This window comes from Gorilla gorilla, chromosome 19, assembly GCF_029281585.2.
Source record: "Gorilla gorilla gorilla isolate KB3781 chromosome 19, NHGRI_mGorGor1-v2.1_pri, whole genome shotgun sequence".
Taxonomy (NCBI): Eukaryota; Metazoa; Chordata; class Mammalia; order Primates; family Hominidae; genus Gorilla; species Gorilla gorilla.
Genome location: NC_073243.2, coordinates 86,742,120 through 86,768,572, shown reverse-complemented (window position 1 = coordinate 86,768,572; position 26,453 = coordinate 86,742,120). Strand labels below are relative to the sequence as shown.

The 26,453-nt window shown below is 35.3% G+C and overlaps 1 long non-coding RNA gene across 1 annotated transcript in view; it reads right to left on the bottom strand.

Annotated features, from left to right (window-relative positions):
• LOC134757610 (uncharacterized) overlaps nucleotides 1-26,453 on the bottom strand; it is a 44,151-nt gene that overhangs the window by 2,736 nt on the left and 14,962 nt on the right. Inside the window, exon 4 of the long non-coding RNA XR_010131796.1 lies at nucleotides 7,374-7,477. This is a non-coding gene — a long non-coding RNA (uncharacterized lncRNA). The remainder of the gene's footprint in view (nucleotides 1-7,373; nucleotides 7,478-26,453) is intronic.

Here is a 26,453-nt window from a genome sequence, read left to right as displayed (position 1 = left end):
GTGGGCCTATTGAAAGCAGGAGGCATATAGTAACTATTTTTAGAAAAGGAGGCATGTAGTAACTATTTTTTAAAATTAACCCATATTTTACTGATATTAATTCATTATATGCTTATGTAATATATTTCAATAATTTTCCTATATGTGAGAATTCTAGTTTTTATTATCGCCAAATATGGTGCATGTGATTTTGTGTGTTTATTCTGTGTTTACAGTTAAATTTATTTCTGCAGAATAATTTTCCAAAAATAATATTACTTGCTTGAGCATATAATTAGCACATTTAATTTTATTTAAAAATATCCTCCTGGATAATGTTTCTAAACACTATAGCATCTTACAGTTCCACCAGTAATGTATGAGGACTCCCATGTGCCCTGCTTTAACAGGCACTGGATATAATTACATTGCTTGATTTTCCGAATTATTCATTGATATTGTAATATTTTTGATAATCTTTTCCCTAATTATATAAAGACTTTGTATGTGTCAGTTAGATATTTGCATCATTTTCTGTGGAATTTGTGTTTTTAATTTTGACCCATTTTACATAGGATTATTTAATTTTTCTATCATCATTAAAGGCTATTTTAAAATATTGGTATCTAATATTCTCCATTAGATGCTTTCTATATCTACTTTTGACCTTTAGTCTTTGGGCAAAATCTTATATAATTATAAATCTAATGCCAATGTATAATGGGAGATGATGAATATATAAGGAGACCTATTATTAGTCTTTTAAGAACATTAATTGGACTTAACATAGTTGTAATATAGCTGGAATATCCTTATTACACTCTTCTTTAAACTTTGGTGTGTGTCCATATAGCACTTTTCATACCAAAGTTTCTACCTGTTTTCAGTGGCCTTTTCAGATAGAGATCAAAAGAAGACTATGCAATATAGATCCCTAACACAGAGAAAAGATCTGAAGCAGGAAATCAAAGAAGTTCCCCTGAGATTTCATTTTCTCATTTATTCTCACTGTGGGGAAGAATAAAAAGGTTAAATTTCAAATTCTAAGAAAAAGATTAACCAAAAATTGCACCGTAATAAATTCAGTGCTCAGATTTTAATCTACCAACAAATTGATCATTTAGTATTTTCATAATTTTTCTATCACCTAGATTACAATGACATTATCTGCCTTTTTTCATATATATATATTACAAATATGTATGTGTGTGCTTGAGTTATTTGAAATAATGTACTGCAGATCAATATCTTATGCAAATTCTTTCATTTAATCCTGATAGTAATTTTGAGATGGGAATAATCTTTTTTCACATTTTACAACCCAGAAAAATACCACAAAAGGCTGTGTCACTTTCAAGATTACACAAAGACTAGGATAAGGGAAGTGAGACTAAAAGTCCATTCTTATATGTTTGAGTGAATTTCTCTTTCCAAACATAATTGATCATATTGAGATGACCACTTCATGTATCAATCACAGAGATAATGTTGTTTTCTTTCAAGATATACTTGCACTTTACTTCCTGTCTACACTACTATAGTTATTCTGATGCAAAGATGGTCATCTTCCTACCCTGCTACCAGGTAAATTCTTCTGTCTTGCTCCTTATTGTATTCCAATACCTGGCATAGAGCCTGGATTCAAACTGAGGAGTTCTGTAATAAATGTATTCGAACAAATGCTATTAATGAACGTTGAATGGTACTAGCATGAATAAAAATAACAAAAGCCTTCTCTTTAGTGGCTAGAAATTGTTGCAACATTTTTAAAATAAAATTTATTACATATATACTTAATTGTGTTTTTAAAATACTACAAAAATAAAGTTACCTACGATTTTATCTTAATTTTGTTAGTGGATTAAATACCAGGACACATATGAGAAAATCAACATATGTTATCATTGCAGAATATGTCATATATTGTTTATTTAAAGTATATATAAAATTTGTGTGCCTTCAAGCCTATAGTGAATTAAATAAATAAATATTACATATAATGTACAGCTTATGTAAAATAAATTAAAAACATTAAAATTTTAAATGCATGTGACTAATTCTTTATCTGTATCAGTATAACCCATTCACTAGTATAAATTATCCAGCTTGTTAAACATTTTATTTAACTAAATTTTAGTTCACTTACTCTTCCTTTTAATGGAAAAATAAAAAATTTCAATTTTTACATTAAATAATCCAAGTATATTACAAAATATGAACTCAATTATTAAAAATAATTTGATGGTTTCTATAAGTTTTGTACATGTATTGTATAAGATTTATGTCTATATGTATAAATATACTCTAATTAAATCATTAGAGTATGTTAATAAATCAAGTTGTGAAACACAGTTTTTTCTATTTACCCATTATGAGATTACTATGTAATATTTGGATTCAGTAAAATCATAAGTGACAGTCTATTCTGCACTTATTCTAAATCTGCTAAGATTTATCAAAAACATTTGTTCTAGCTATTTAGAAGTAAAAACATTTTTGTTTATTTTTCTTGAGTAAATATAGTTTCTTTAAAATAACTGCCTAAAAATGCTTGATTTTAGGACACACAAATTTTTTTTTATAATATGTCTTTTCTCTGGGAACTTGAAGGCCATGTTTGTAAATAAAAAAGAAATAATCAACATATCTTGACTTAAATCATGATTGATAAATCTTAAAGGAAAGATAAATCCAAAAATTATGATGAAATAAATAATGAAGAATATTTAAAAACTACAAAGATGTATTGAAAATTATAAAAAATTTAAAGTAGACATGGATTATGTTGAACTGGGTATATATGTTTGTAGACAGATAAGGGTATAGTTTTGGAGAAGGTAGAAATATATATTCATCTGGAGGAGAAGTATATTTTATAAAAAAAGCACAACACTGTTTTGATATGTATGGTACGAGGGCAAAACTAGGTTGTACATTATACACTTTTTAAAAAGACCATATTAACTAATAAATAGAAAATAGACACTATCTTAAATTGCATTCATTAGCCTTTTTAAAGTATCACGAATGGGGACAAATATGCTCACAAGAAAATCTCTTAAAAGAGGTGAGTACATTCTCTAATCAGTCCTTTGCTCCTAATTATAACATAAGGGAGGATGTCCATTTCAGTTAAATAACAGAAGCATCATTAAGGGAATAAGTGGAATGTTCATAAACCAGGTCATTATTATTGTTTAATATTCATTATTTATTTAGGTAATTATGGGTCATCTAGGGCTAACTTATCATCTTCCTTTTACAGGTGTGTCTCTATACTCTATATTAGGAAAATAATAAGAAAATTTAGAGCTTTAAAAAGTTCTCTAGATGGCTACATTCAGAACCTTCAAAAACTGTACTAAAATTTTATTTTTTCATTCTAAAAATTATTCTATCACTTGCTCTACAAATATCTATTCAAATTCCTCTTAATATATGTGCTGTAATCCAGCCACTAGCACAGTTTTGAAGAAAGATGATGTCCTGTTCTTAACTAGATTGGGTGCTGATGTCAGAGTAGAAAATATACAATTTGAATACACATTAATTCCATAATTTCAGATAGTGATAAAAATAGAAAAAATAAAACTAGACAATTGTTTCTGGGAGCCAGAGGTCAAATCTGTTTGGGTAGGTAGAATTGGACTCAGACAAAGTAAATGGACAGGACAAGGCCCTAAGCCAGAAATAAATTTAGAGTAACAATCAGAATTTTAGCATGGATTAAACATAATGAGGAAAGGATGGCTGGCTATTGACATAAACAGAAGTAGGAAATATACCCTATCTTCTTGAGAGTGGTAATCTAAAATATTTAAGGGCTGGAAGAACAAATATGCTTCTGTGGGTTGTCATGAAGTATCACTATAAGTTAAAGCATATTTTCCTCTGATATGGCTTGAATGTATCCCCACCCAAATCTCATTTTGAATTGCCACGTATTGTGGAAGGAACCTGGTGGGAGGCAATTGAAATGTAGGAGCAAGTTTTTCTCGTGCTGTTCCAGTGATAATGATTAAGTCTCACAAGATCTCATGGTTTTAAAAATAGGAGTTTTCCTGCACAAGTTCTCTCTCTCTTTGCCTGTCTCCATCCATGTAAGACATGATTTTCTTGTCCTTGCCTTCCACCATGATTGTGAGGCTTCCACAGACATGTGGAACTGTAAGTCCATTAAACCTCTTTTTCTTCCCAGTCTTAGGTATGTTTTATCAGCAGTAGGAAAACAGGCTAATACAGTAAATTGCTACCAGTAGAGTGGGGTGTTGTTGAGAAGATACCCAAAAATATGGAAGTGGCTTTGGAACTGGTTAACAGGCGGAGGTTGGAACAGTTTGGAGGGCTCAGAAGAAGACAGGAAAATGTGAGAAAGTTTGGAACTTCCTAGAGACTTGTTGAATGGCTTTGCCCCAAATGCTGATAATAATATGGACAACAAAATCCAGGCTGAGGTGGTCTCAGATGGAGATGAGGAACTTGTTGGGATTTGGAACAAAAGTGACTCTTGTTATGTTGTAGCAAAGAGACTGGTGGCATTTTGTGTCTGCCCTAGAGATCTGTGGAACTTTGAACTTGAGAGAGATGATTTAGGGTATCTCACAGAAGAAACTTCCAAGCAACAAAGCATTAAAGAGGTGATTTGGTTGCTGTTAAAGGCTTTCAGTTTTATTAGAGAATCAGAGCATAAAAGTGTGAACAATTTGTAGCCTGACAATGCAATAGAAGAGGAAATTCCATTTTCTGAGGAGAAATTCAAGCCAGCCACAGAAATTTGCATAAGTAACAAGGAGCTGAATGTTAATCTCCAAGACAATGGAGATAATGTCTCCAAGGGCTGTCAGAGGTCTTCATGGGAGATGCTCCCACCACAGGCCTGGAGGCCTAGGGGGAATAAATGGATTTGTGGGCTGGGTCCAGGGTCCCCATGCTATGTGCACCTTAGGGATTTTGTGCCCTGCATCCCAACCATTCCAGCCATGACTAAAAGGGGCCAAGTTACAGCTTGGGCCATGGATTCAAATGGTGCATGCCCCAAGCCTTGGCAGCTTTCACAAGGTGTGCAGCCTGCAGGTGCACAGAGGTCAAGAATTGAGGTTTGGGAACCTCTGCCTAGATTTCAGAGGATGTTTGGAAATGACTGGATGTCCAGGCAGAAGTTTTCTGCAGGGGCAGGACCCTCATGGAGAACCTCTGCTAGGTCAGGGAGGAAGGGAAATGAGGGGTCAGAGCCCCCACACAGAGTCCCTGCTGGGGCACTACCTAGTGGAGCTGCGAGAAGAGGGACCCCATCCTCCAGACCCCAGAATTGTAGATCCACTGACAGCTTGCACTGTGCACATGGAAAAGCTGCACACACTCAATACCACTGCATGAAAACAGCCAGGAGGGAAGCTATACCCTGCAAAGCCAAACAGGCAGAGCTTCCCAAGGCTGTAGGAGCCCAACTTTTGCATCAGTATGACCTGGATGTGAGATATGGAATTAAAGGAGATCATTTTGCAACTTTAAGATTTGACAGCCCAGCTGGATTTCGGACTTGCATGGGGACTACAGTCCCTTTGTTTTGGCCAATTTCTCCCATTTGGAATGGCTGTATTTACCCAACCTCTGTACCCTCATTGTGTCTAGGAAGTAACTAACTTGCCTTTGATTTCACAGGCTTATAGGTTGAAGGTCCTTGCCTTGTCTCAGATGAGACTTTGGACTATGGACTTTTGAGTTAATGCTGAAATGAGTTAAGACTTTGAGAGACTGTTGGGAAGGCATGATTGATTTTGAAATGTGAAGACATGAGATTTAGGAGGGGCCAGGAGTGGAATTATATGGTTTGGCTGTGTCCCCACCCAAATCTCAACTTGAATTGCCATGTGTTATGGGAGGAACCCAGTGGGAGGTAATTGAAACATAGCAGCAAGTCTTTCCTCTGCTGTTCTCATGATAGTGAATAAGTCTCACAAGGTCTGATGGTTTAAAAAATGGGATTTCCCCTGCACGAGCTCTCTTTTCTCTTGTCTGCTGCCATGTGAGATGTGCCTTTCACCTTCTGCCATGATTGTGAGGCCTTCTCAGCCACGTGGAACTGTGAGTCCATTAAATTTCTTTCTTTTGTAAATTCTCCAGTCTTGGGTATATCTTTATCAGCAGCATGAAAACAAGCTAATACAGCCTCTAACCACGAAAACCACAGCAGCTCCTAACCAGATTGTGCTAGCAACTTATTCCAAGTGAGTGTTTATATTTCATACTATAATGAGAAATTCTGATTTTATAATTTTAATGAAAACATAGAAACAGAGCATATGTTTCACAAATTACATAGTTATACCCTGTAATTTTGACACTTTGTAATATTTAATAGAGATACCACATGCTTCACTCCTTTGAAAATGTGTGTGTGGTTGAGAAAGTCACACAAACCTTGCCTGTCTAAGTCTACACTGGGTAATTATGGATTGTTTGGGGGCCTGTATTCTAAGGAATGGAAAGAAATGAACTGAAGGCTAGAATGGCTCTTCCAGAGTTTCTTTTAAGAAACATAAAGCCGCTAGTGATTCTACATTCTTAGGTAAGCCAATAGATATTTTCTTAAGACAGAGTCTTGCTGTATCGCTCAGGCTGTAGCGCAGTGGCGCAATTTTAGCTCACTGCAGCCTCTGCCTCCTGGGTTCAAGCGATTCTTGTGCCTCAGCCTCCCAAGTAACTGGGATTACAGGTGTGCACCACCACTCCTGGCTAATTTTTTGTATATTTAGTAGAGAAGTGGTTTCTCCATGTTGGCCAGGCTGATCTCGAACTCTTGTTGTCAAGCAATCCACACTGTTTTTCCTTTCAAAGTGCTGGGATTACAGGCATGAGCCACTGTGCTCAGCCACCAATGGATAGTATTTTAGCTGATTACCTCTTGAGGTATCCCTGATGAGTTACAAAAATGTCATAAGCTTTGGGTCTGGGCGCGGTGGCTCATGCCTGTAATCTCAGCACTTTGGGAGGCCGAGGCAAGCGGATCACTTGAGAGCAGGAGTTTGAGACTAGCCTGGCCAACATAGTGAAGTTCTGTTTCTACTAAAAATGCAGAAATTAGCCAGGTGCGGTGTTCAGCGCCTGTAATCCCAGCTACTCGAGCGGTTGAGGCAGGAGAATCGCTTGATCCCTAGAGGCGGAGGTTGCGGTGAGCCAAGACTGCACCATTGCACTCCAGCCTGGGCAAAAAGCAAAACTCTGTCTCAAAAAAGAAAAATGTCGTAAGTTTCATAAGTTACTGAAAATTGGGTAACAACACCATCATACATGCTAAGATTTTCTGTACCAATGTAGAATTGAAATATGGTAATTCTCAGAGTGTAACATTGAGCTAGTAAGGTAAGCTGGAGAAATGTTGATGGTCACACTACCTTCTGATTCAGGATCCTTTCAGCTGCCAGTTTTGCCAGTTGCATATTGCTTCAGTCAGAATAAATTCTGGGATTTTCTGTAGTGCCTCTTTGTGCCATAGAGTCTGGAAAGGAAAGAAAAACATTTCCAATATTTTCTCAAAGCTAAGATCCTCAGAGTAGACACACAAGATATAAATGCAAAATCGAGCAATGTGAGATAACATTCATCTGGGAAGAGGCCATCTCTTTTCAAGTAGAGCAGTAGTAACATATGTTTTTTTCTGGGGATGCCGCAGTGGAGTTTCTAGTACACAGTCTCCATCACCATGGAGGTTGCAAGTTGGGCAATGATATAGTAAAGTCACTTTTCCTGATGGGGAGACTCAAAGTTTTTTGCTTCTCTATTCCATAAATTCTAAACTTAATAATCTGTAATATATTTCTGTGTGATTAAGCTAGCTAGAGTTTGCAATACAATAAACAAATCGGCAATAGAATAAAACAGTTTCTGACAAATCAGATTATATGGCTTACGCAAATAGATTTATTGAGAAATGAAAATATAAAAACAAGTTAGTTATCTTCAAAAATGCCTGGACCCAAAGGTTCAAACAGTGTTTGATTTTCCTCCTCTACTTCCATGTAGTATTCACTCTTAGGCACTATCTATGTGGTGTCACAACTCAAATCTATGCATCTTACAATCACAATAAAAAATACTTTTACTCAAATTTAATTAGATTTCATGCAACTCATTCTCACTGGATTAAGTGTAGACCCAGACCCATCCCCAAACCAAGTACCATGGCTAGGTTGTAAAATAAACAGACCAGTGCAAGGCCATGAGCCCGCCTCTGTAGCAAGGATGAGCAGGACTTCAGTCCCATTTGGACTACATATATGAGCATGAAGAGGGATGATTTTCAAAAGAAACTAACTATTACCAAAACAGGAAAATGGATGCAGGGCAAGAAAATACAAGCACACAAAACCCTCTCCCAACAACCTCCCTCACTGTCTTTCTCACATACACACATATTACATTAAGAATCTTGGCCGGGTGCGGTGGTTCAAGCCTGTAATCCCAGCACTTTGGGAGGCCGAGGTGGGTGGATCACCTGAGGTCAGGAGCTCGAGACCAGCTTGACCAACAAGAAGATACCCCATCTCTACTAAAAATCCAAAAATTAGCTGGGCATAGTGGTGGGTGCCTGTAATCCCAGTTATGCAGGGGGCTGAGATAGGAGAATTGCTTGAACCTGGGAGGTGGAGGTTGCAGTGAGCTCAGATCGCTACACTGCCCTCCAGACTGGGCGACAAAGCGAGACTCTGTCTCAAGAACAAAACAAAACAAAACAAAAAAACAAAAAAACCTTAATTTCAGAAAAAAGGAAATTCAAACATTGTTGATAAAATCTATATATTTTGATATATAATGTCAGTTATTGCAAAACTTAAATGTCAGTTATTGTAAAACTTAAAACACAAATAGGTTTCATTTGTTTTTGTTTTTTAAAGAAGAGTGTTACTTAAGCTGCAATTCTAAAAAAGTCTTGATATCTGGAAATGCTCTCTATGACTCGATGATTTTAATTGTGATTTATGAAATAAAATAGGCTTAAAGCCTAAATCAGACACTTATTAATGTATGACTTTTAATAATATAATCTACAGAAGCTATGGTTTATTTAGCTTCAAAATATCAGTAATAGCACTGTTAACTGAGCTAGTGTAAGGAATAAGGTAAATTTCTTGGGAAAATTTAATTGCCTAATATATAGTGTCTGGTCGCGATGACTACATATGATTGGGGGAGGGAAATAAATGTATTAATTGTGTAAGTGAAAGGTGAAATCCCATAAAATTAGAATTTCACAAAGTTCAGTGTCATAAAATGTTGTGTTCTATTGTTTTATATGATGTGCCTCATATATTTCTTGAAATTTAAATAATTATTTATTAATTGGAGCTATATGACATTGATTTATATATCAAAATTTGCAATATCATGTAGTTGAATCTCAGGAAGTACAGATAATAGGTATTAAACATATCGGATTTCTTCCTCAGCCTTTCTGTGGCCACAAAAGCATTTGTACAAATTGAATAAAATGAATGAACGTTAATGTGTCAGTTAGTGTAAGTAAGGCATGAGGAGCTTAAAATACATTATACCATGTCTATTCCACTAATACTATTTTGTAGTGAAGTTAAAGCTAAATTAACCATGTGTGACAAATTTGATGGCCTAAAAGAAGTGACTAAAATCATACAAGAGAAATGAATACAGTTGCTATTGTCTCGGTAAATTTGTGGACACAGTTCTGTTCAGATTATATATGAACTGCATGAATATAAATTCGTCATTATCATCTTCTGGAAATACATTCTACTTTGGTAATGGATATGATAGTGATAAGTATGAATTTAAATTAAACAAAATAAAAAATTTTTTCAAATACTGGGCAAAACACGAAAAAATGTTTTACGACAAAATACAAAAAAGGCCTTATAGAAAAAAAGTCAATACATATATGCCTATAAAAAAGTTTCATCAAAAGTTTCTATAGTGAAATTAGATACCAATACAAATCTGAAAATAATTAAATCACAAGTAGAATATAGGCATCCTTTCATATACACAAGATAGGTTACAGAAAGGATGAAAGTCATCCTTTCATATACACAGGATTGGTTACTGATTTGGATTGATAATCCAAATCCATGGAAACTCAAGTTCCTGATATAAAATGGCACAGCATTTGCATATAGCCATTGCGCATCCTCTGGTATACTTCAAATCATCTCCAGATTATTTATAATACATAATTCAATGTAAATGCTATATAAATAGTTACACTGTATTTTTAAGTAGTATTATTTTTGTATTATTGTGTCATTATTTGTATTGTGTTTTAAAAGAACTACTTCCAATCCATAGTTGGTTGAATCTGTGGATGGGGGGACCCATAGACTCCCAGGGAAAACTGTACTTGAATATAGAACAGTAATCAGAGGCCCCCAACGTGTCTTTCCTTCCCACTGTATTTATCCTTTACCTGCTCTGAGCACTTTGTCTTATCACGCTTTTCTCTCAGTTCCTACTCTATTGAAACACAATAAATGAACAAAAAATGGAGGGCAAAGGGGAATCAAGAACAGAAGCAAGTCAGGGACTTGAGTGAAAAGAAGAAACATATTTCAAAGCAATGTGGTTTTTGATAAAATTATTTGGATACAAGGCAAAATAATGATAATGAAGAAGTTAGCCCTAGTATAAAATAAGAAAGCCAGGAATAAGCTCTGGAATCTAAAATTCTCTAGGAAATAATAATATATCTCTTAGTCACAGTTCCAGGCACTCAATATCTTTCAGGAATATTCCCAGGATTACTCAGCTTTTTATTTACAACGTGTATTTAATTATTAAGTGTGATCTTACATTATATAAGACATCACGTACTAAGAACAAAGGCTAAAATGATAAATAAAATTGGCTAATTCTTACTAAATTGGCTTATAGTGAGTGGGAGGTGATTCTGATACCCGAGATGTAAGCAGTCATGAAGGTGCAGTGTTGTTAGCAGCCTGTGGTGGACAAAGTATCCGTGTTCTCATTCCTCAAAGTGAGGAATATGTTATCCTATATGACAATGGGAAAATAAGTTTGCAGATGAAAATAATTTTGCTAACGAGCTGATTTATAAACAGAAAAATTATCCTTCATTATTCTGGTGGGTCCAATGTAATCAAACTGGTTCTCATAAATGAAAGAGAGAGACAGGAGAGTCAGTCTGGAATCATCCACTGTGAGAAGAAAATGCCATCCTCCATTGCTGGTTTTGAAGATGAAATGGGGCCACCAGCCAACGAATGAGGGAAGCACCTAGAAGCTGAAAAAGCCAAGGAAATGAATTCTATCCTACTGCCTTGAGAAAGGAACACATCTCTATTGACACCCTGATTTTAGCCAAATTAGAAATGAGTCATACTTCTGATCTACAGAACTGTAAGATCATACATTTGCATTGTTTTAAGCCACCAAATACATGGTAATTTGTTAAAGGAGCAATAGAAAACACAGCCCATGGATTTCACTGAGGAGTCACAGAAGCTATCTGAGAAATAAATGCCATTTTAGCAGAAAACTGAATGCTCCAAATATTCTGGGCAGGACGCAGTAAGCACGTTGTACAAAGAGAATAGGAATAATTGTGCAGACAATGGAATAGGAGAGAGAGCAACACACATTTTGAAAAACTAAAAAGTTCAGTGTAACTGTATCTGTTGTACTCTGTGTGGTGTCTGTGGGTAACTGAACAGTAGCAGGAAGCATCCAGAAATGAAAAATTAGAAATCTGAGATTAATGTATGAAAAGATAATGAGGCTTTGAAAGCCATGATAGCAAATTTAAAATTATTTCTAACAGCACAGGAATGTCATGGCACATTTTTAAAGGGGAGTGTGTGTAGGTGTTGGGGGCAGGGTGATCGAATTTTCATTCTAGACATATTGCTGAAGCTGCTCCTGAAAGAAACAGGAGAGGGCCGCTAAAGTTAGGAGGCCTTGCATTAACCCGGGACAAAGTCACAGTCGGAGTCTTGGCTAGGACTGTGACAAGTGGGATCCAGGCATGGGACTTGAAATCCTAGGGAGTTGCCTTGTTTTTTTCTTTTTTTTTTTTTTGAGAAGGAGTCTCGCTCTGTCACCCAGTCTGGAGTGCAGTAGTACAATCTCAGCTCATTGCAACCTCTGCCTCCTGGATTCAGCCATTCTCCCACCTCAGCCTCCCGAGTAGCTGGAGCTGCAGGCGCCCACTACCATGCCCGGTTAATTTTTGAATTTTTAGTAGAGACAGGGTTTTGCCATGTTGGCCAGGCTGGTCTTGAACTCCTGACCTCAGGTGATCTACCCGCCTCAGCCTCCCAAAGTGCTTGTATTACAGGAGTGAGCCACCATGCCCAGTCCTGTAGTTGCCTTTTCTTTAAACATCTTGATTAGAAGGAGGCATCTGTGGCCAGGCGGGGTGGCTCACACCTGTAATCCCAGCGCTTTGGGAGGCCAAGGTGGGTGGATCACGAGGTCAAGAGATAGAGACCATCCCGGCCAACATGATGAATCCCCGTCTCTACTAAAAATACAAAAAATTAGCCGGGCATGGTGGCAGGCGCCTGTAATCCTAGCTACTCGGGAGGCTGAGGCAGGAGAATCACTTGAACCCGGGAGGCGGAGGTTACCGTGAGCCGAGATTGTGCCACCGCACTCTAGCCTGGCGACAGAGCAAGACTCTGAAAAAAAAAAAAAAAAGAAGGAGGCATGTGGCCCCACCTGAATTTATATCCTTAGGCTTAAGAAAAATTTATCCTGACGTAGAAATAGACTAGCTGTCTAAAAATTCCCAGCATATTTTTTATGCACACAAACTCATAGGTATTCACTCCAGCATATGATTTATAAACAAGTTTTTACTTGATATTTTGTGGAATAAGCCAGAGTATTTTAATAGACGTTAAAATGTCCTACTTCTATTTCCACCCTGTTATTGAATTACTGTCAACCTCAGAAAAAATTCGAATCTTTTCTGGGCCCCTGTTGTCGTTTGGGGGAGATTAGACAAATTGAATTTGATAGTATAGGTTAAATTAAATAAAATTGGTACTATTTGATCAATTTCAATTTATAAAACTAGCAAATTTATATGGCTCTGCTTACTATTTTTTTCACTTAAAAAACTCACATGTAATTTTTCAACATGGTAGAGAACCAAAAATCAGAACCCTTGCTTTTCCTCTTTTTTTTTTTTTTTTTTTTTTTGAGACGGAGTTTTGCTCTGTTGCCCAGGCTGGAGTGCAGTGGCTGGATCTCTGCTCACTGCAAGCTCCGCCTCCCAGGTTCACGCCATTCTCCTGCCTCAGCCTCCCGAGTAGCTGGGACTACAGGGACCGGCCACCACGCCCAGCTAATTTTTAGTGGAGACGGGGTTTCACTGTGTTAACCAGGATGGTGTCGATCTCCTGACCTGGTGATCCGCCAGCCTCGGCCTCCCAAAGTGCTGGGATTACAGGCGTGAGTCACCGCGCCCTGCCTTGTTTTTACTCTTAAGGTCAGTGGAAAACAAAGCAAACATGCTTCTATATTTACTTAAAAATGATTGATGTAGACATATCTGAATATCTATAAATTAAAATTATGTTTTTCAATTACAAATACCTCGTATCACCAGCTCTTTAATTCTGCCACAATTGCAGATGCCTTAGGCACATCTCCATGGGTAGATTATTGTTTAATAAATATGTACTATATTCATAATTATAGGAACCAAAAGTTAAAATTAATTTCTTGGCCATTTTTTTTTCCTTTTTGTAATCTTAACAATGTGGACCCCTATGTTCATTATTTCTTACAATAAAAGTACTCAAGAATGCCTTAGGTAATTGACCTATAATGATGATAACTTTCTCTTTGCCTGAGAAAATTACTTTTAATTTTAAATTTCTTCTTAATCTTATGGGAATGATTCAACTTGTCAATTCACTTGTTTTTGATTTCCCATTTTAATTAGTCTCAATTTAATTACAATTGATTGAGTTGAAATATCAAACATAAACTTCCTGCATGAATAGAAAAATCTCGTTTTCTCAGTAGGCGTCAACTTACATGTTAGAGAAAAATATACAAGTAACTCCTTTGCATGTGGTTGTGTACGTGAACTCCCAAGTTTATTTTCCAGAGATTTTAATAAACTGATTTTCATAAGAAAAATAACATCATCCCTGGGGTCTAAGTTACTCTTCTTCGCTCTTCTTTTGCAGACACAGAGCAAGAGCAAGAGAGAAAGAAAACCTACAGGTGATTCTTATACATGATCAAAATTAAGAACTAGAAATTTTATACATTTATTCTCTGTCATTAATTCCCTCCTCCATTTCTTAGTCTAATTACAACACATTGATATAGTTAAGCACCTTTTTAAAAATATAATTGCAATTAGACAGTGTTAGAAAATTAGGTTTGTTTTTCTTTTCCCAGTTGATTATCGCAATAGCTGCCATTTATCCTTATGGTATGCTCATCCATTTTTCCCTGTTGTATAAATGATATTTAAGGGATTAGTATCAAAATAGTATTTTTAAGAGAAAGTCTTATTAAACATTGCCACATGGGAGACATAAATCCAGGGCAATTCTACCAGGACAGCAACCTCTCTTTATTCCCCATCCTGCCTCAATACCAATTTACCCACTTAGTGTTCATTCCCAATTGTGAAAGAATATTTTAAGTTTTATTATAATACTTTTTATAAGATTCCCAAATTATGAGTATAAAAATTTTTAGTAGAATACAATATATGTGAAGATTAGCATTCAATATCCAGTTAAAACAAAAGTATAACCATGAAATTTTAATTGCAATTGCAGGTGACTTTCACACTATTGGGCAGTGAACATTCTTAATATTCTGTATATTTTTTTAATTTTTATAAAGTATGATCAACTTTCAATGGAACACTTTTTTAACATTTCAAAACTGTTAAACAATCTGCTAAAATGAAAGGCATTATGAATCAGGAAATACAATTAAACAGAATTTGAGGTGAATGTGTGTGTTTTCTGTAAGTGATGTATTTTGCACTACATAAATATAAAATAAGGTGCTTATTATAAATCAACTCTTCCATTGTCATGTGTCTAAACAAATGTTATGCATTTTATAACGTTTCCTTTGGAAGTATATGTAGTTAAAAAAAAAAGTATGGCCAACTAGCTTTTGACAACTCTTTGACTGAATGGTTCTTAAAGATTTTACTTGTTTTCAGCAACAGGCAAGAAGAAGGAGGAGGAGGAGGAGGAAGAGGGGAGGAGGAGGAGGAGGAGAAACCAGTGGTATACCTAATGTAAATGATGAGTTAATGGGTGCAGCACACCAACATGGCACATACATATATATGTGTAACAAACCTGCACGTTGTGCACATGTACCCTAGAACTTAAAGTATATTAAAAAAATTATCAGCAAGTCAAATAAATTCAAAAACTAAATTTAAAAAATAAATTATAGACTGGACAAATGACTTTTTTTTTTTCAATAGAGATGGGGGTCTCTGCATATTGCCCAGGCTGTCCTCTAACTCCTGAGCTCAACCAGTCTGCCCACCTTGGCCTCCCAAAGGGCTGGGATTACAGATGTGAACCACTGTGCCCAGCCAAAATCACTTATTATTTTTTTAAATTTTATTTTAAGTTCAGGGATATAAGTGCAGATTTCTTACATAGGTACATTTGTGACATGGGGGGTTGTTGCACAGATTATTTCATCACCCAGGTATAAAGCCTAACTCCCATAGTTATTTTTCCTGATCCTCTCCCTCCTTCTAGTCTCAACCTTCTAGAAGGCCCCAGTGTAGGCTGTTCCCCTCTATGTGTCCATGTGTTCTCATCAGACAAATGACTTCTTCACTACAATTAAGATGTGCGTTGAAGAGTAAAAGGTGATTAGACAACTTTCCTGTCTTAGTCCGTTCAGGCATCAATTACAAAATACCATAGACTGGGTGGCTTAAACAACAAACACTTATTTGTTATAATTTTGGAAGCTGAGAAGATTAAGATCAAGATGCCAGCAGATTCAGAGTCTGTTGAGGGCCCTCTTCCTGTTTATAGGTAGCTGTCTTTTTGCTCTTTATAGGTGGCTGTCTTTTTCCCTCATATGAGAGAAGGGATGAGGAAGTTCTCTAGGACCTCCTTTATAAAGGCACTTATCTCCTTAATGAGTGTTCATCTCATCATGACCTAGTCAATATCCAAGAGCTCCACCTAATACAATCCCTCTGAGTGTTAAAATTTAAACATATGAATTGGAGGTAAAATAAGTAGCCCGTAGCACTCCACATCACTAAAGAAACAAGTTAAAAAAAAACACCAATAAACAACAAATACACAAAAACCTCTCAGTCTGATATCTCCTACAGAAGAATCATAATAATGTACTTTTGATTTTGCCACGATTGATAACTTATAATCCCCTAGATACTGAATAAAATGCTAAATTATTATAATAAAATATATTTTTTCTCTCCGGGAAAAATTAGAATAATGTCAGAGGAGTAATTTTCTATAATATATTTTCAATAATTTTCTACATTTTATTATCTCCATTACCACTATCGTTTCAAGAGGAAAAAGAAAAAACAAGAACAGCAACACATTGCTGTGGTTTGAATGTTTGTCTCCTCTCAAATTCATGCTGAAGTTTAGTTTCCATTGTAAGAGTATTAAGAGGTAGAACCTTTCAGAAGTCTGTGAAGATTCTACCTTCATAAATGGGTTGATGCTGTTAATTAAAGAGTGCATTCCTTATAGATGAATATTTCAGTTCTGTCTTTTCTCTCTCTCTCCCACCCCATCCTTGCCCTTCTGCCATGGCATGACACAGTTAAGAAGTCCCTTGACAGCTGTTGGTAGCTTAATCTTAGATGCCCCATCCCCCAGAGCCATAAAGCAATAAATTTGTGTTCATTATGAATTCACCAGTCTGTGGTATTCTGTTATAGCAGCACAAAATAGACTAAGACACAGGTACACATAATATACATAAACATAGTACCAAAACGTCAAAGATTTGGGGATTAGAGCTTATATTAATATTTTAAATAAAACAAAGAATAATAACACTTAGAGGCTAACACTGTACTAATATTAAAATTTATCTAATCCAGATAGGGATAGAAGGAATTTTTAAAAATATCTTGAAACAAATGAAAATGGATATACAACATAAGAAAATCTATGCGATATGGCAAAAGCAGAACTGACAGGGAAGTTTAAAGCAATAAATGCCTATATCAAAAAGTAAAAATAAACAAGCTAACAATAACACCTCAAGGAACTAGAAAAGCAAAAACAAACCAAATCCAAAATTAGTAGAAGGAAAGATATAATAAAGATCAGAGCAGAAATAAATGAAATTAAGTCTAGAAACATAATACAGAAGATTCTTGAAATGGAAAGTTGGTCCTTTGAAGAGAGAGAATTGATAAATCGTTAGTTGGACTAAGAAAAAAAGAGAGAAGACCTAAGTAAATAAAGTGAAAAACAGTTAAAGAAGGCATAATTACTGAGATTTCAGAAATACAAAAAACCATTAGAGGCTATTGTGAACAAGTATACACTAACAAACTGGAAAACCTAAAATAAATGGATACATTCCTAGATACGTAAAACCTACCAGGATTGAACCATGAAAAAATGGAAAATCTCAACAAGCCAAAAACAAGCAATAGATTAAGACTATAATAAAGAGTCTCAAAAAAAAAAAAAAGCTCAGAACTTGATGGTTTTATTGCCAAATTCTACCAACCATATGAAGATAAACTAATACCAATCCTACTCAAACTCTTCAAATAAATTGAAGAGGAGGGAATAACTTTTAGCTTCATTCTATGAGTCCAGAATTACCATGATACCAACACCAGAAAGGGACATACAACAAACAAGAAAACTACAGGCCAATATCACTAATACGATTTGGCTCTGTGTCCCCAACCAATCTCATCTCAAATTGTAATCCCCATGTGCTTAGGGAAGGGCCTGATGGGAGGTGATTGGATCATGAGGGGCAGATTTTTTTCCATGCTGTTCTTGTGATAATGAGTTCTCATGAGTTTTGATGGTTTAAAAGTGTGGCACTTCCTCCCGAGTGCTCTCTTTCTTCTGCCACCATATAAGATGTGCCTTGCTTCCACTCCTGCCATAATTGTAAGTTTCCAGAGGCTCTCCAGACATGGGGAACTGTGAGTTAATTAAACTTTCTTTTCTTTATAAAGTACCCAATATCAGGTATTCTTTATAGCAGTGTGAAAACGGACTGATGCAATCACTGATGAACATAGATGTAAAATACTAGCAAACTGAATTCAAAGACGCATTAAAAAGATAATACATCATGATCAAGTGGGATTCCTCCCAGGGATGCAGAAATGTTTTAACATATACAAATCGATAAACATAATACATGATATTAACAGAATCAAGAACAAAACTACATAATTTTTTCAACAGTTGCCAAAAAAGCATTTGATACAATTCTACATCCCTTTATATGACAAAAACCCTCACCAACATAGTTACGGATGGAAAATACCTCAAAATAATAAGTATCATATATGACAAAGACACTACTAGCATCATAATGAATGGGGCAAAATTGAAGGTCTTTCCTCTAAGGACTGAAACAAAGCAAAGATGCCCACTTTTACCACTTTCATTTAATATAGTACTGGAAGCTCTGGCCAGTGCAATTAGGTATGAGAAAGAAATAAAAGGCATCCAAATTGGAAAGGAAAAATTCAAATTATCTCTGTTTTCAGGTGACATGATCTTATACTTAGAGAAACCTAAAGACTCCACTAAAACTTTTTAGAAATGATGAACAAATTCAGTAAAGTTGCAAGATAAAAAAATCAACCTACAAAAATCAGTAGCATTTACATATGGCAACTACAAACAATGTGAAAAGAAATCAAGAGAGTAATCCCATTTACAATAGCTATAAAAATCAAAAACTTCAAATAAATCTAACAAAAAAAGAATTATCTATACAAAGAAAGCTATAAAATGCTGATGAAAGAAATTAAAATCACAAAAAGAAATTTCATGCTCATAGAATGTAACAAAATTAATATTGTTAAAATGACAAAACTACCCAAAACAATGTATAGATTTAATACATTACCTATCAAAATAATAATATTCTTCACAGAAATTATTAATAAAGTTCTAAAATTTATCTGGAATTACCAAAACTCCAGATAGCCAAAATATCTTTGAGAAAAAGGAACAAAGCTGGAAGCCTCAAACCAACTAACATCAAAATTTACTATAAGTCTATAGAAATTGAAACAGCATGGTACTGTCATCAAACAGACACATTGACCAATGGGACAGAATAGAGGACTCAAATAAAAATCTATGCATTTACAGCCAACTCTTCTTGGACAAAGACACCAAGAACATATAATAGGGATAATTAAGTCCCTTCAATAAATGGTGCAGGGAAAACTAGATAACTATGTGCAAAAGAATAAAACTAGACCCCTGTTCCTCATTATACACAAAAATGAAATCAAAATGGATTAAAGCCTTGAATCTAAGACCTTAAACTATGAAACTACTAGAAGAAAACACAGGGGAAGTGCCACAGGTTGTTGGCCTGGGAAAAATTTTTTGTGTGTAAGACTTCAAAAGCACAGTCAATCAAAGCAAAAATAAAAAAAAAAATAGGATACTAAAAAGCTTACACACAGAAAAGGAAACAACCAAGAAAGTGAAGGGACAACCTACAAAGCGAAAGAAAATATTTGCAAAGTATCTATCTGATGAGGGCTTAGTAACCAGAATATATAAAGAGCTCAAACAATTCAATAGCAAAAAAACAAAAGCAAAAGCACTCAAATAATCCAACTTAAAAATGGGCTAAATTTCTGAATAGACTTTTTTTCAAAAGAAGACATACTAATACCTAATATAAGTATATTAAAAAACACTCAACATCACTAATCATCAGAGAAATTTAAATCAGAACCACAATGTGATATGATGTTGCCTGTCTTAAAATGTACCATATCAAAAACACAGACAATAACTGATGTAGGTTAGGATGTGGAGAAAGGGAAACCATCTTACATTATTGGTGAGAATGTATTTTAGTACCACCATTATGGAGAACAATATAGATGTTCTTCAAAAAACTGAAAATAGAACTACCATATAATCCAGCAATTCCACTAGTGAGTATATAGTCAAAAGAAAAGAAATCAATATATCAAAGAGATAGCTGCACTCCCATGTTTATTACAGCACTATTCACAATAGCCAAGATAGGGAATCAACCAAAGTGTCCATCAATGGATGAATGGATAAAGAAAATGTAGTACATAGAGACAATGGAATACTATTTAGCCATGAAAAAATACAATTCTATGATTTGCAACAAAATGGATGAAATTGAAGGCCACTACGCTATGTTAAGAGAAGTAAGCTAAGCATAGAAAGACAAATATTGTGTACTATCACTCATATGTCAGATCTAAAAAAGTGGACCTCATGAAGCTAGAGAGTAGAATGATGGTTACGAGTCTAAGAAGGCTAAGGAGAAAGGGAAATTCAGGGAAAAAAGAATATAAATATATTTATTACCACTGAAGTATACACATGAAGTGGTAAAGATGGAAAATTTTATATTATATGCATATCTTACTTCAATCAATGAATACAATTAAAAATATATACACTTTAAATAAGTAAAAATAACTGTAAAAATGTTTACATAAATAAAATAAAGAATAAATAGAGCACATGAATATTAGAAATATTGAAATTTGCCCTTGAACCAAAGAGGCTAAATCTGAAAATTAAAAGTAAACAAAGAAATAACTATTTTTGAAACTAAAAAAATTCCATCACACACAGACATATGCAGAAAATAATTTTAATGTTTTTGTTAAAAATAATTAAAAGATAAAATTTAAGATTTAAAAACATTACAATTTAAAATCACTAGCTACATAGCCATGTATTAAGGCTAAATCTTCACTCAGAAAAAAATATATAGCCATAATATCTAAAATTTCTAAATACACCAAAATGGGAATACATATATGAAATTTTTTCCAAAATAGTTAAAAATTATAAACAATTACATCGTAAAGAATAATATATGGATGAATAAAAATAAAATTAGAAATGAATGAAATGTTAAAAGTCCATTACTAAGTAAATGCTCAATAACTAAACTGCTAAATAAATGCCAAAATCTAACCATCTGAAAACCTAAATTTTTGTCTCCACAAAAAAATGCGGTAATACAAAATGAAGTGAAATAAAAACACAAATAGAATTAATTATAAATGAAATTAAATTAATTATAAGTGAAAGCAAAGAAAAATCAGAAACACCTAGAAAAAAGTAAAATAAATGAGCGGTTTACACACTTTAAAAATAGTGTTCATAAAACAAATGAAATTAATGTTTTCAAATAAAAATATACAGTATCAAAATATACGGAAAGGCAATAAGAAAGCTATGTATATTGATTAAAGACACTGAAAATATCCTGGGGAGTTTTATTATATTCACTTTTACCACCTACCATTTCAGGCAATAAGATATTTTTGCATTACCTTTTCCAAAGCCATGGTTCTGTTACTAAAAGTGTGACAAAAACAAACAATAACAAATAAAACAAAAACCAAGAAAGTGCTAAGTGTTACAAAATTGTGTTAATGAAGAAATCATTTTAAAATATTTTCACAATGACACTCTTATAGACTCAACACGAGTACATAATTCTCAGGTTGTCTTCATTTTGATTATGACATATTGTCATTAGTAATTGTGGTGATATAATGCACCATACCATTCATTTAAAAGAAAAATGTATAGTCATCTTATTAGTGATACATATATTTTTGATAAAGTATGTTGATTAAATTCAAATTAAGACTAAAATACTCAAACAAAAATTACATACTTTTAGTAAACGAGAGATGGACTTATAATTAATTGCTCTCTGGATTGCAACTGCCATGCAAAAATGTTACTTTTTGTATCTCCTCACATCTCTAAGACTGCCCTGGGATCAGCCCCAGCTACATTGTACAACTTCCTGTGAGCTCAATCATTTTGACACTACTTTACTTCTACTTCTTACCATCAATTTCTTGCTTTTTTTTTTTTTTTAAATCTCACAGTCTTTTCCAAAGTTAGGGAGCCTACTTGATCAACACTGAAGCATAAGAAAGTTAAGTTTTCCAGGGAAATCCTCAACTAACAGAGGATAGGAGCCAGTGGATGTAGGTCCAGGACTTGTCCTAAGGATGGGCAATTTTTAAGATCATTCTTTATGCTTCCAAATAGTTTTACCAGAATTGAGCTATTCTTTCCAAAGCCAAAAAAAAAAAAAAAAAAAATCCTCAAGATACAACCTAATATTAGCTTTGTATTATGCCTTTTCTCAGTCTTTCTATTTCCTCATTCCTATATGGGATCACCTTCCAAATTCAAACAAATAGGTGATGTGGGACTGAGATATGCACCCAAGTCATTGTCTCATAAATTACTGTCGGGAACCCAAACTAAAATAAGTGGCAATAAACTAGTTTTAGGAAAGAGACCATCATTATGGAATTCTGGAACTGGACCTTACTGGCTAGATGACAACAGGTTCCTATTATTGTTAATAAGTGAGTAGTGACGCCTCTTCTGTTATGCTATTATTTCAACATTACAAAGACTTTAAATTTTAGTCCATCGAATCACATATGGAAGAAAAGTTTTGGGTTGTCCAGAAACTCCAACAGTTTAACAATTTTAGAGCAACAGGAATTATAAATATTGTAGAATTAGATAATTTTTGTCAACTTACCTTAAAAGCCTTGAAAAAAGCAAGTGGCAGATTCATGTCAGCCAACTATTATCTCAAAGTCACCAGTGAAATCCAGAATCCCTCCATGACAGTTTACAGAGTCCCTCATCTTTTACAATCAGAAGGCAGATTATTAAAAACCAGACACACAACTTAATTTTAAGGCCTGCAGAGTTGCCAAAGGAAGTGTATGCCAAGCTCAACGTGACTCCTATGTTAAAATCAGGGGCCTCCTAGGCAGGAGTAGTTCCCTTAGACATCTAATGGGGATGTTCTGAAGGGGTCACAAAAACCCCCTAATTCTAAAGTTCTCCTAAAACATCCAGATCAACAAAAGCAAACAAACAAAATCCTCTTCTTAATAGGAGAACAGTAGCCACTCATTGTCTGGAGACATTAGAAATGCTAATCTGGGCAGAAGTTCCTGAAGATGATGCTTGTCCTCCTCTTACCCTGTTCCTATCTCTCTTAAGACTTCCAGACCAATCACTAGAGTCAGATTACTCCCTGAAGATTTGTAAGTCCTGGCAAACACATATTAGCAGGAGAACAGGGAAAGTGTGTGGGAGTGAATTTTGAGAATTTTTGACCAGAAGTGGGAGTTGTGGCTGAGATAATCATTTTCCTGTGAATCCAAACTTAAGGTTCAGACAAGAACACCAGGAGAGGAATTTTTTAAATGTTGCTGCTGAGATGGCTTTTAGTAGATGAGTTGGAGATGCTGTCCTCATTTCACAAAGGCTATCAGCATGCACTATTGATTAGGACATCCAACGTCTCAGTGACTGTTGTCATGATTTGGCCAGAGTTGTTAGTAGGAAAAGGTGCCATGAAACTAGTCTGCCAAATGCTAATGAGACAATATTATTCTCAAATATCTCAGATTAGGTGGTGACATCTATTCATTAGAAATAATGTGGGTATGGTAACTGAATTTAGCAGCAATGCCAGAGGGACAAGCAGGATGTCTTTTATGTGAGAGTCTCTTATGATATATAACAGACTGTGATTTTCCTAGGGGTGAAATGGATAGGCAATCAGGGTGTTTCTGGTTTTGCAATTAGAATAAATCCTGAACTAGCAAGCAGAAGACTGGCATTAGCTACTGCGATGAAAACCCACAATTTCTCACCCACCTACCCAGTCTGAGTTGGTTCTCAGAACCGGAGCCCATCTGTTGAAGTGGAGTCATAACAAACTTGAGGAAGGACTCTACAATGACAGTATAAGTATCAATAACAAATATTAAGAACCTACAGCCATGTACCATAGTGAATGTATACAAAGAAAAAAACACTATCCAGAACTTTTAAGAGCTGTTGGACTTGAAGTCTGAGGTTATATTGATACAAGCATACCAAAATTCCCTCTTCAGTTAGATTGAGTGCTCATGAAGAACAAGTACTTAACAGACACATGATTGAAATCAGATTCCAGTCCATGGTTATCTCCCCAGATGCTGAGTGCATAGTTGAGATGCATAGACTTAGTTGCTCAAAGAACCTGCACATTGGTTACCTGATTTCTGTAGTAATATGTAATCATAGGATTCATTATGTATTGCACGTTAAGTATGATCAAATATAAATCCTTGAAGCTTCCCCAACACTTTCCTAGCCAGGGCAATAAATCAGAAACAATACTTAATATCAGAATTAAATTACAGAGATTCATACTACCTTCAAACAATTAAAGAATTGGTGGTGGTAGCTATTCTCTTTATTCTCCTGTTTAATTTAACTGTAAGGTCGCTGGAAAAAAATAAAGAGCTGGTAGATGACAGTGGACTGCTGCAAACTTAACCAAGGGTGAATCCAATTTACTCTTATTATACTAGATTTGGGATTTTTATTGGAACAGATCAATTTTAGTACTTTATATGTGGCAATAGTCTGGAAAATATGTTCTTTTGTCCTTTTTGATCTTAGTAGATTTTTAAAAACATTTTATGTATATGTGGAAAGACAGTATTAGCAGGAGCACAGGAAAAGTGTGTGAACACACATCTTCTCCTAGGTCTTAGGTATATGTCAATTCCTCTGCACTCCAACAGAGTATAGTCCACAAAGGACTTGATCAACTTTCCATTCTGGGAAATGCTATGATAATGCAATAAATTGATGGCATTGTGCTAATTGAACCTAGTGAATAGAAAGTGGCAAGTGCCCTGAATGTCTTAGCAAGCTATAACACTAACATAGATGGGAGCAAAACTTTAGGGTCCAACAGTCTCTGGCATTCTGGGGCATCCATTCTAAGGTAAAGTTTATATTATACACTTTGCATAACCTACTACTAGGAAATAGATACAAGATTTTGTAAATATATTTAGCTGTTGGAAACAGCATCTGTAGCTTTTGGGAATGTTGCTTAAACTTTTATATTAGGGCCGGGCGTGGTGGCTCATGCCTGTAATCCCAGCACTTTGGGAGGCCAAGGCGGGAGAATCACGAGGTCAGGAGATCGAGACCATCCTGGCTAACATGGTGAAATCCCGTCTCTACTAAAAAATACAAAAAATTAGCCAGGTGTGGTGGCAGCTGCCTGTAGTCCCAGCTACTTGAAAGGTTGAGGTAGGAGACTGGCGTGAACCCCGGAGGCGGAGCTTGCAGTGAGCCGAGATTGTGCCACTGCACTCCAGCCTGGGCGACAGAGCAAGACTCTGTCAAAAAAAAAACAAAACAAAAAAACAAAAAAAGCAAAACAAAACAAAACAAAAACTTCTATATTAGATTACTTGGAAGAAAATATTTTTTAAGTGGGTCATTTGGAAGAAGAGGGCTTTGCAGCAGGTTTAGGTTACAGTGAAAATGGCCCTTCCCCTTAGGATATAGTATGGTGCTAGAGGTACACATGGTAGCCAAGACCCTGTGAGAAACCTCCTGTAGAAGAGTTGCAGCAGAAACCACTGGGGTTCATTATCAAGGCCATGTTCTCTGCAGCAGATAATGCCTTGCTATTTGAAATGCTGCTTCTGATGTTCTACAAGACCTTAGAAGAGACTGAGTGCTGGATCTTAGAATATCAAGAGATTATGAGACAATGGCTTCCATCATGCACCAAGAATCAGTCTATCCCATAATAAAATAATGCATTTTGGATCTTCTCAAAGTATATCCAGAGGCACTCATGATCTAGACCCTCATGTCACCAGCCATTGTTTCTTTGTAATCCCTTCCTCTGATCACACCGTGACCTCATGGAGAATTCATTTTGATCAACTAATGAAGAAGGAAAAGTTTTGTACCTGGTTTGTGGATGGATTAATTGAATATAATAGTGCTAGATGATAAATGGACCATTAAGCACACACAATCATAATGAGAATTAGCCTTAAAGGACTTTGGTGAAGGGGTAATCCTCCTCGTGGGCCAAGCTATGAGCATCACATTTGGATTTCCATTTATGTGGTAGGAAATCTATTGGAATTACAATGTGTTTAAATGCTTGGACATGGATGAATGGCTGACCTGATTGCACATAGACCTGGATGGAGTAAGACAGAAAGATCAGATGTACAAAGAAGGGACATGTGGATGGACCTAGAAAAGTAGAAATAAATTATGCACATCTTTGGTTTTCTTTTGCTTCAATGCTTGCCTGAGATCATGCATAACATCGGCCACTGGACAACTGAAGCTATGTGCCCAACCTGTAAGCAGTAGAGACTGGGATTA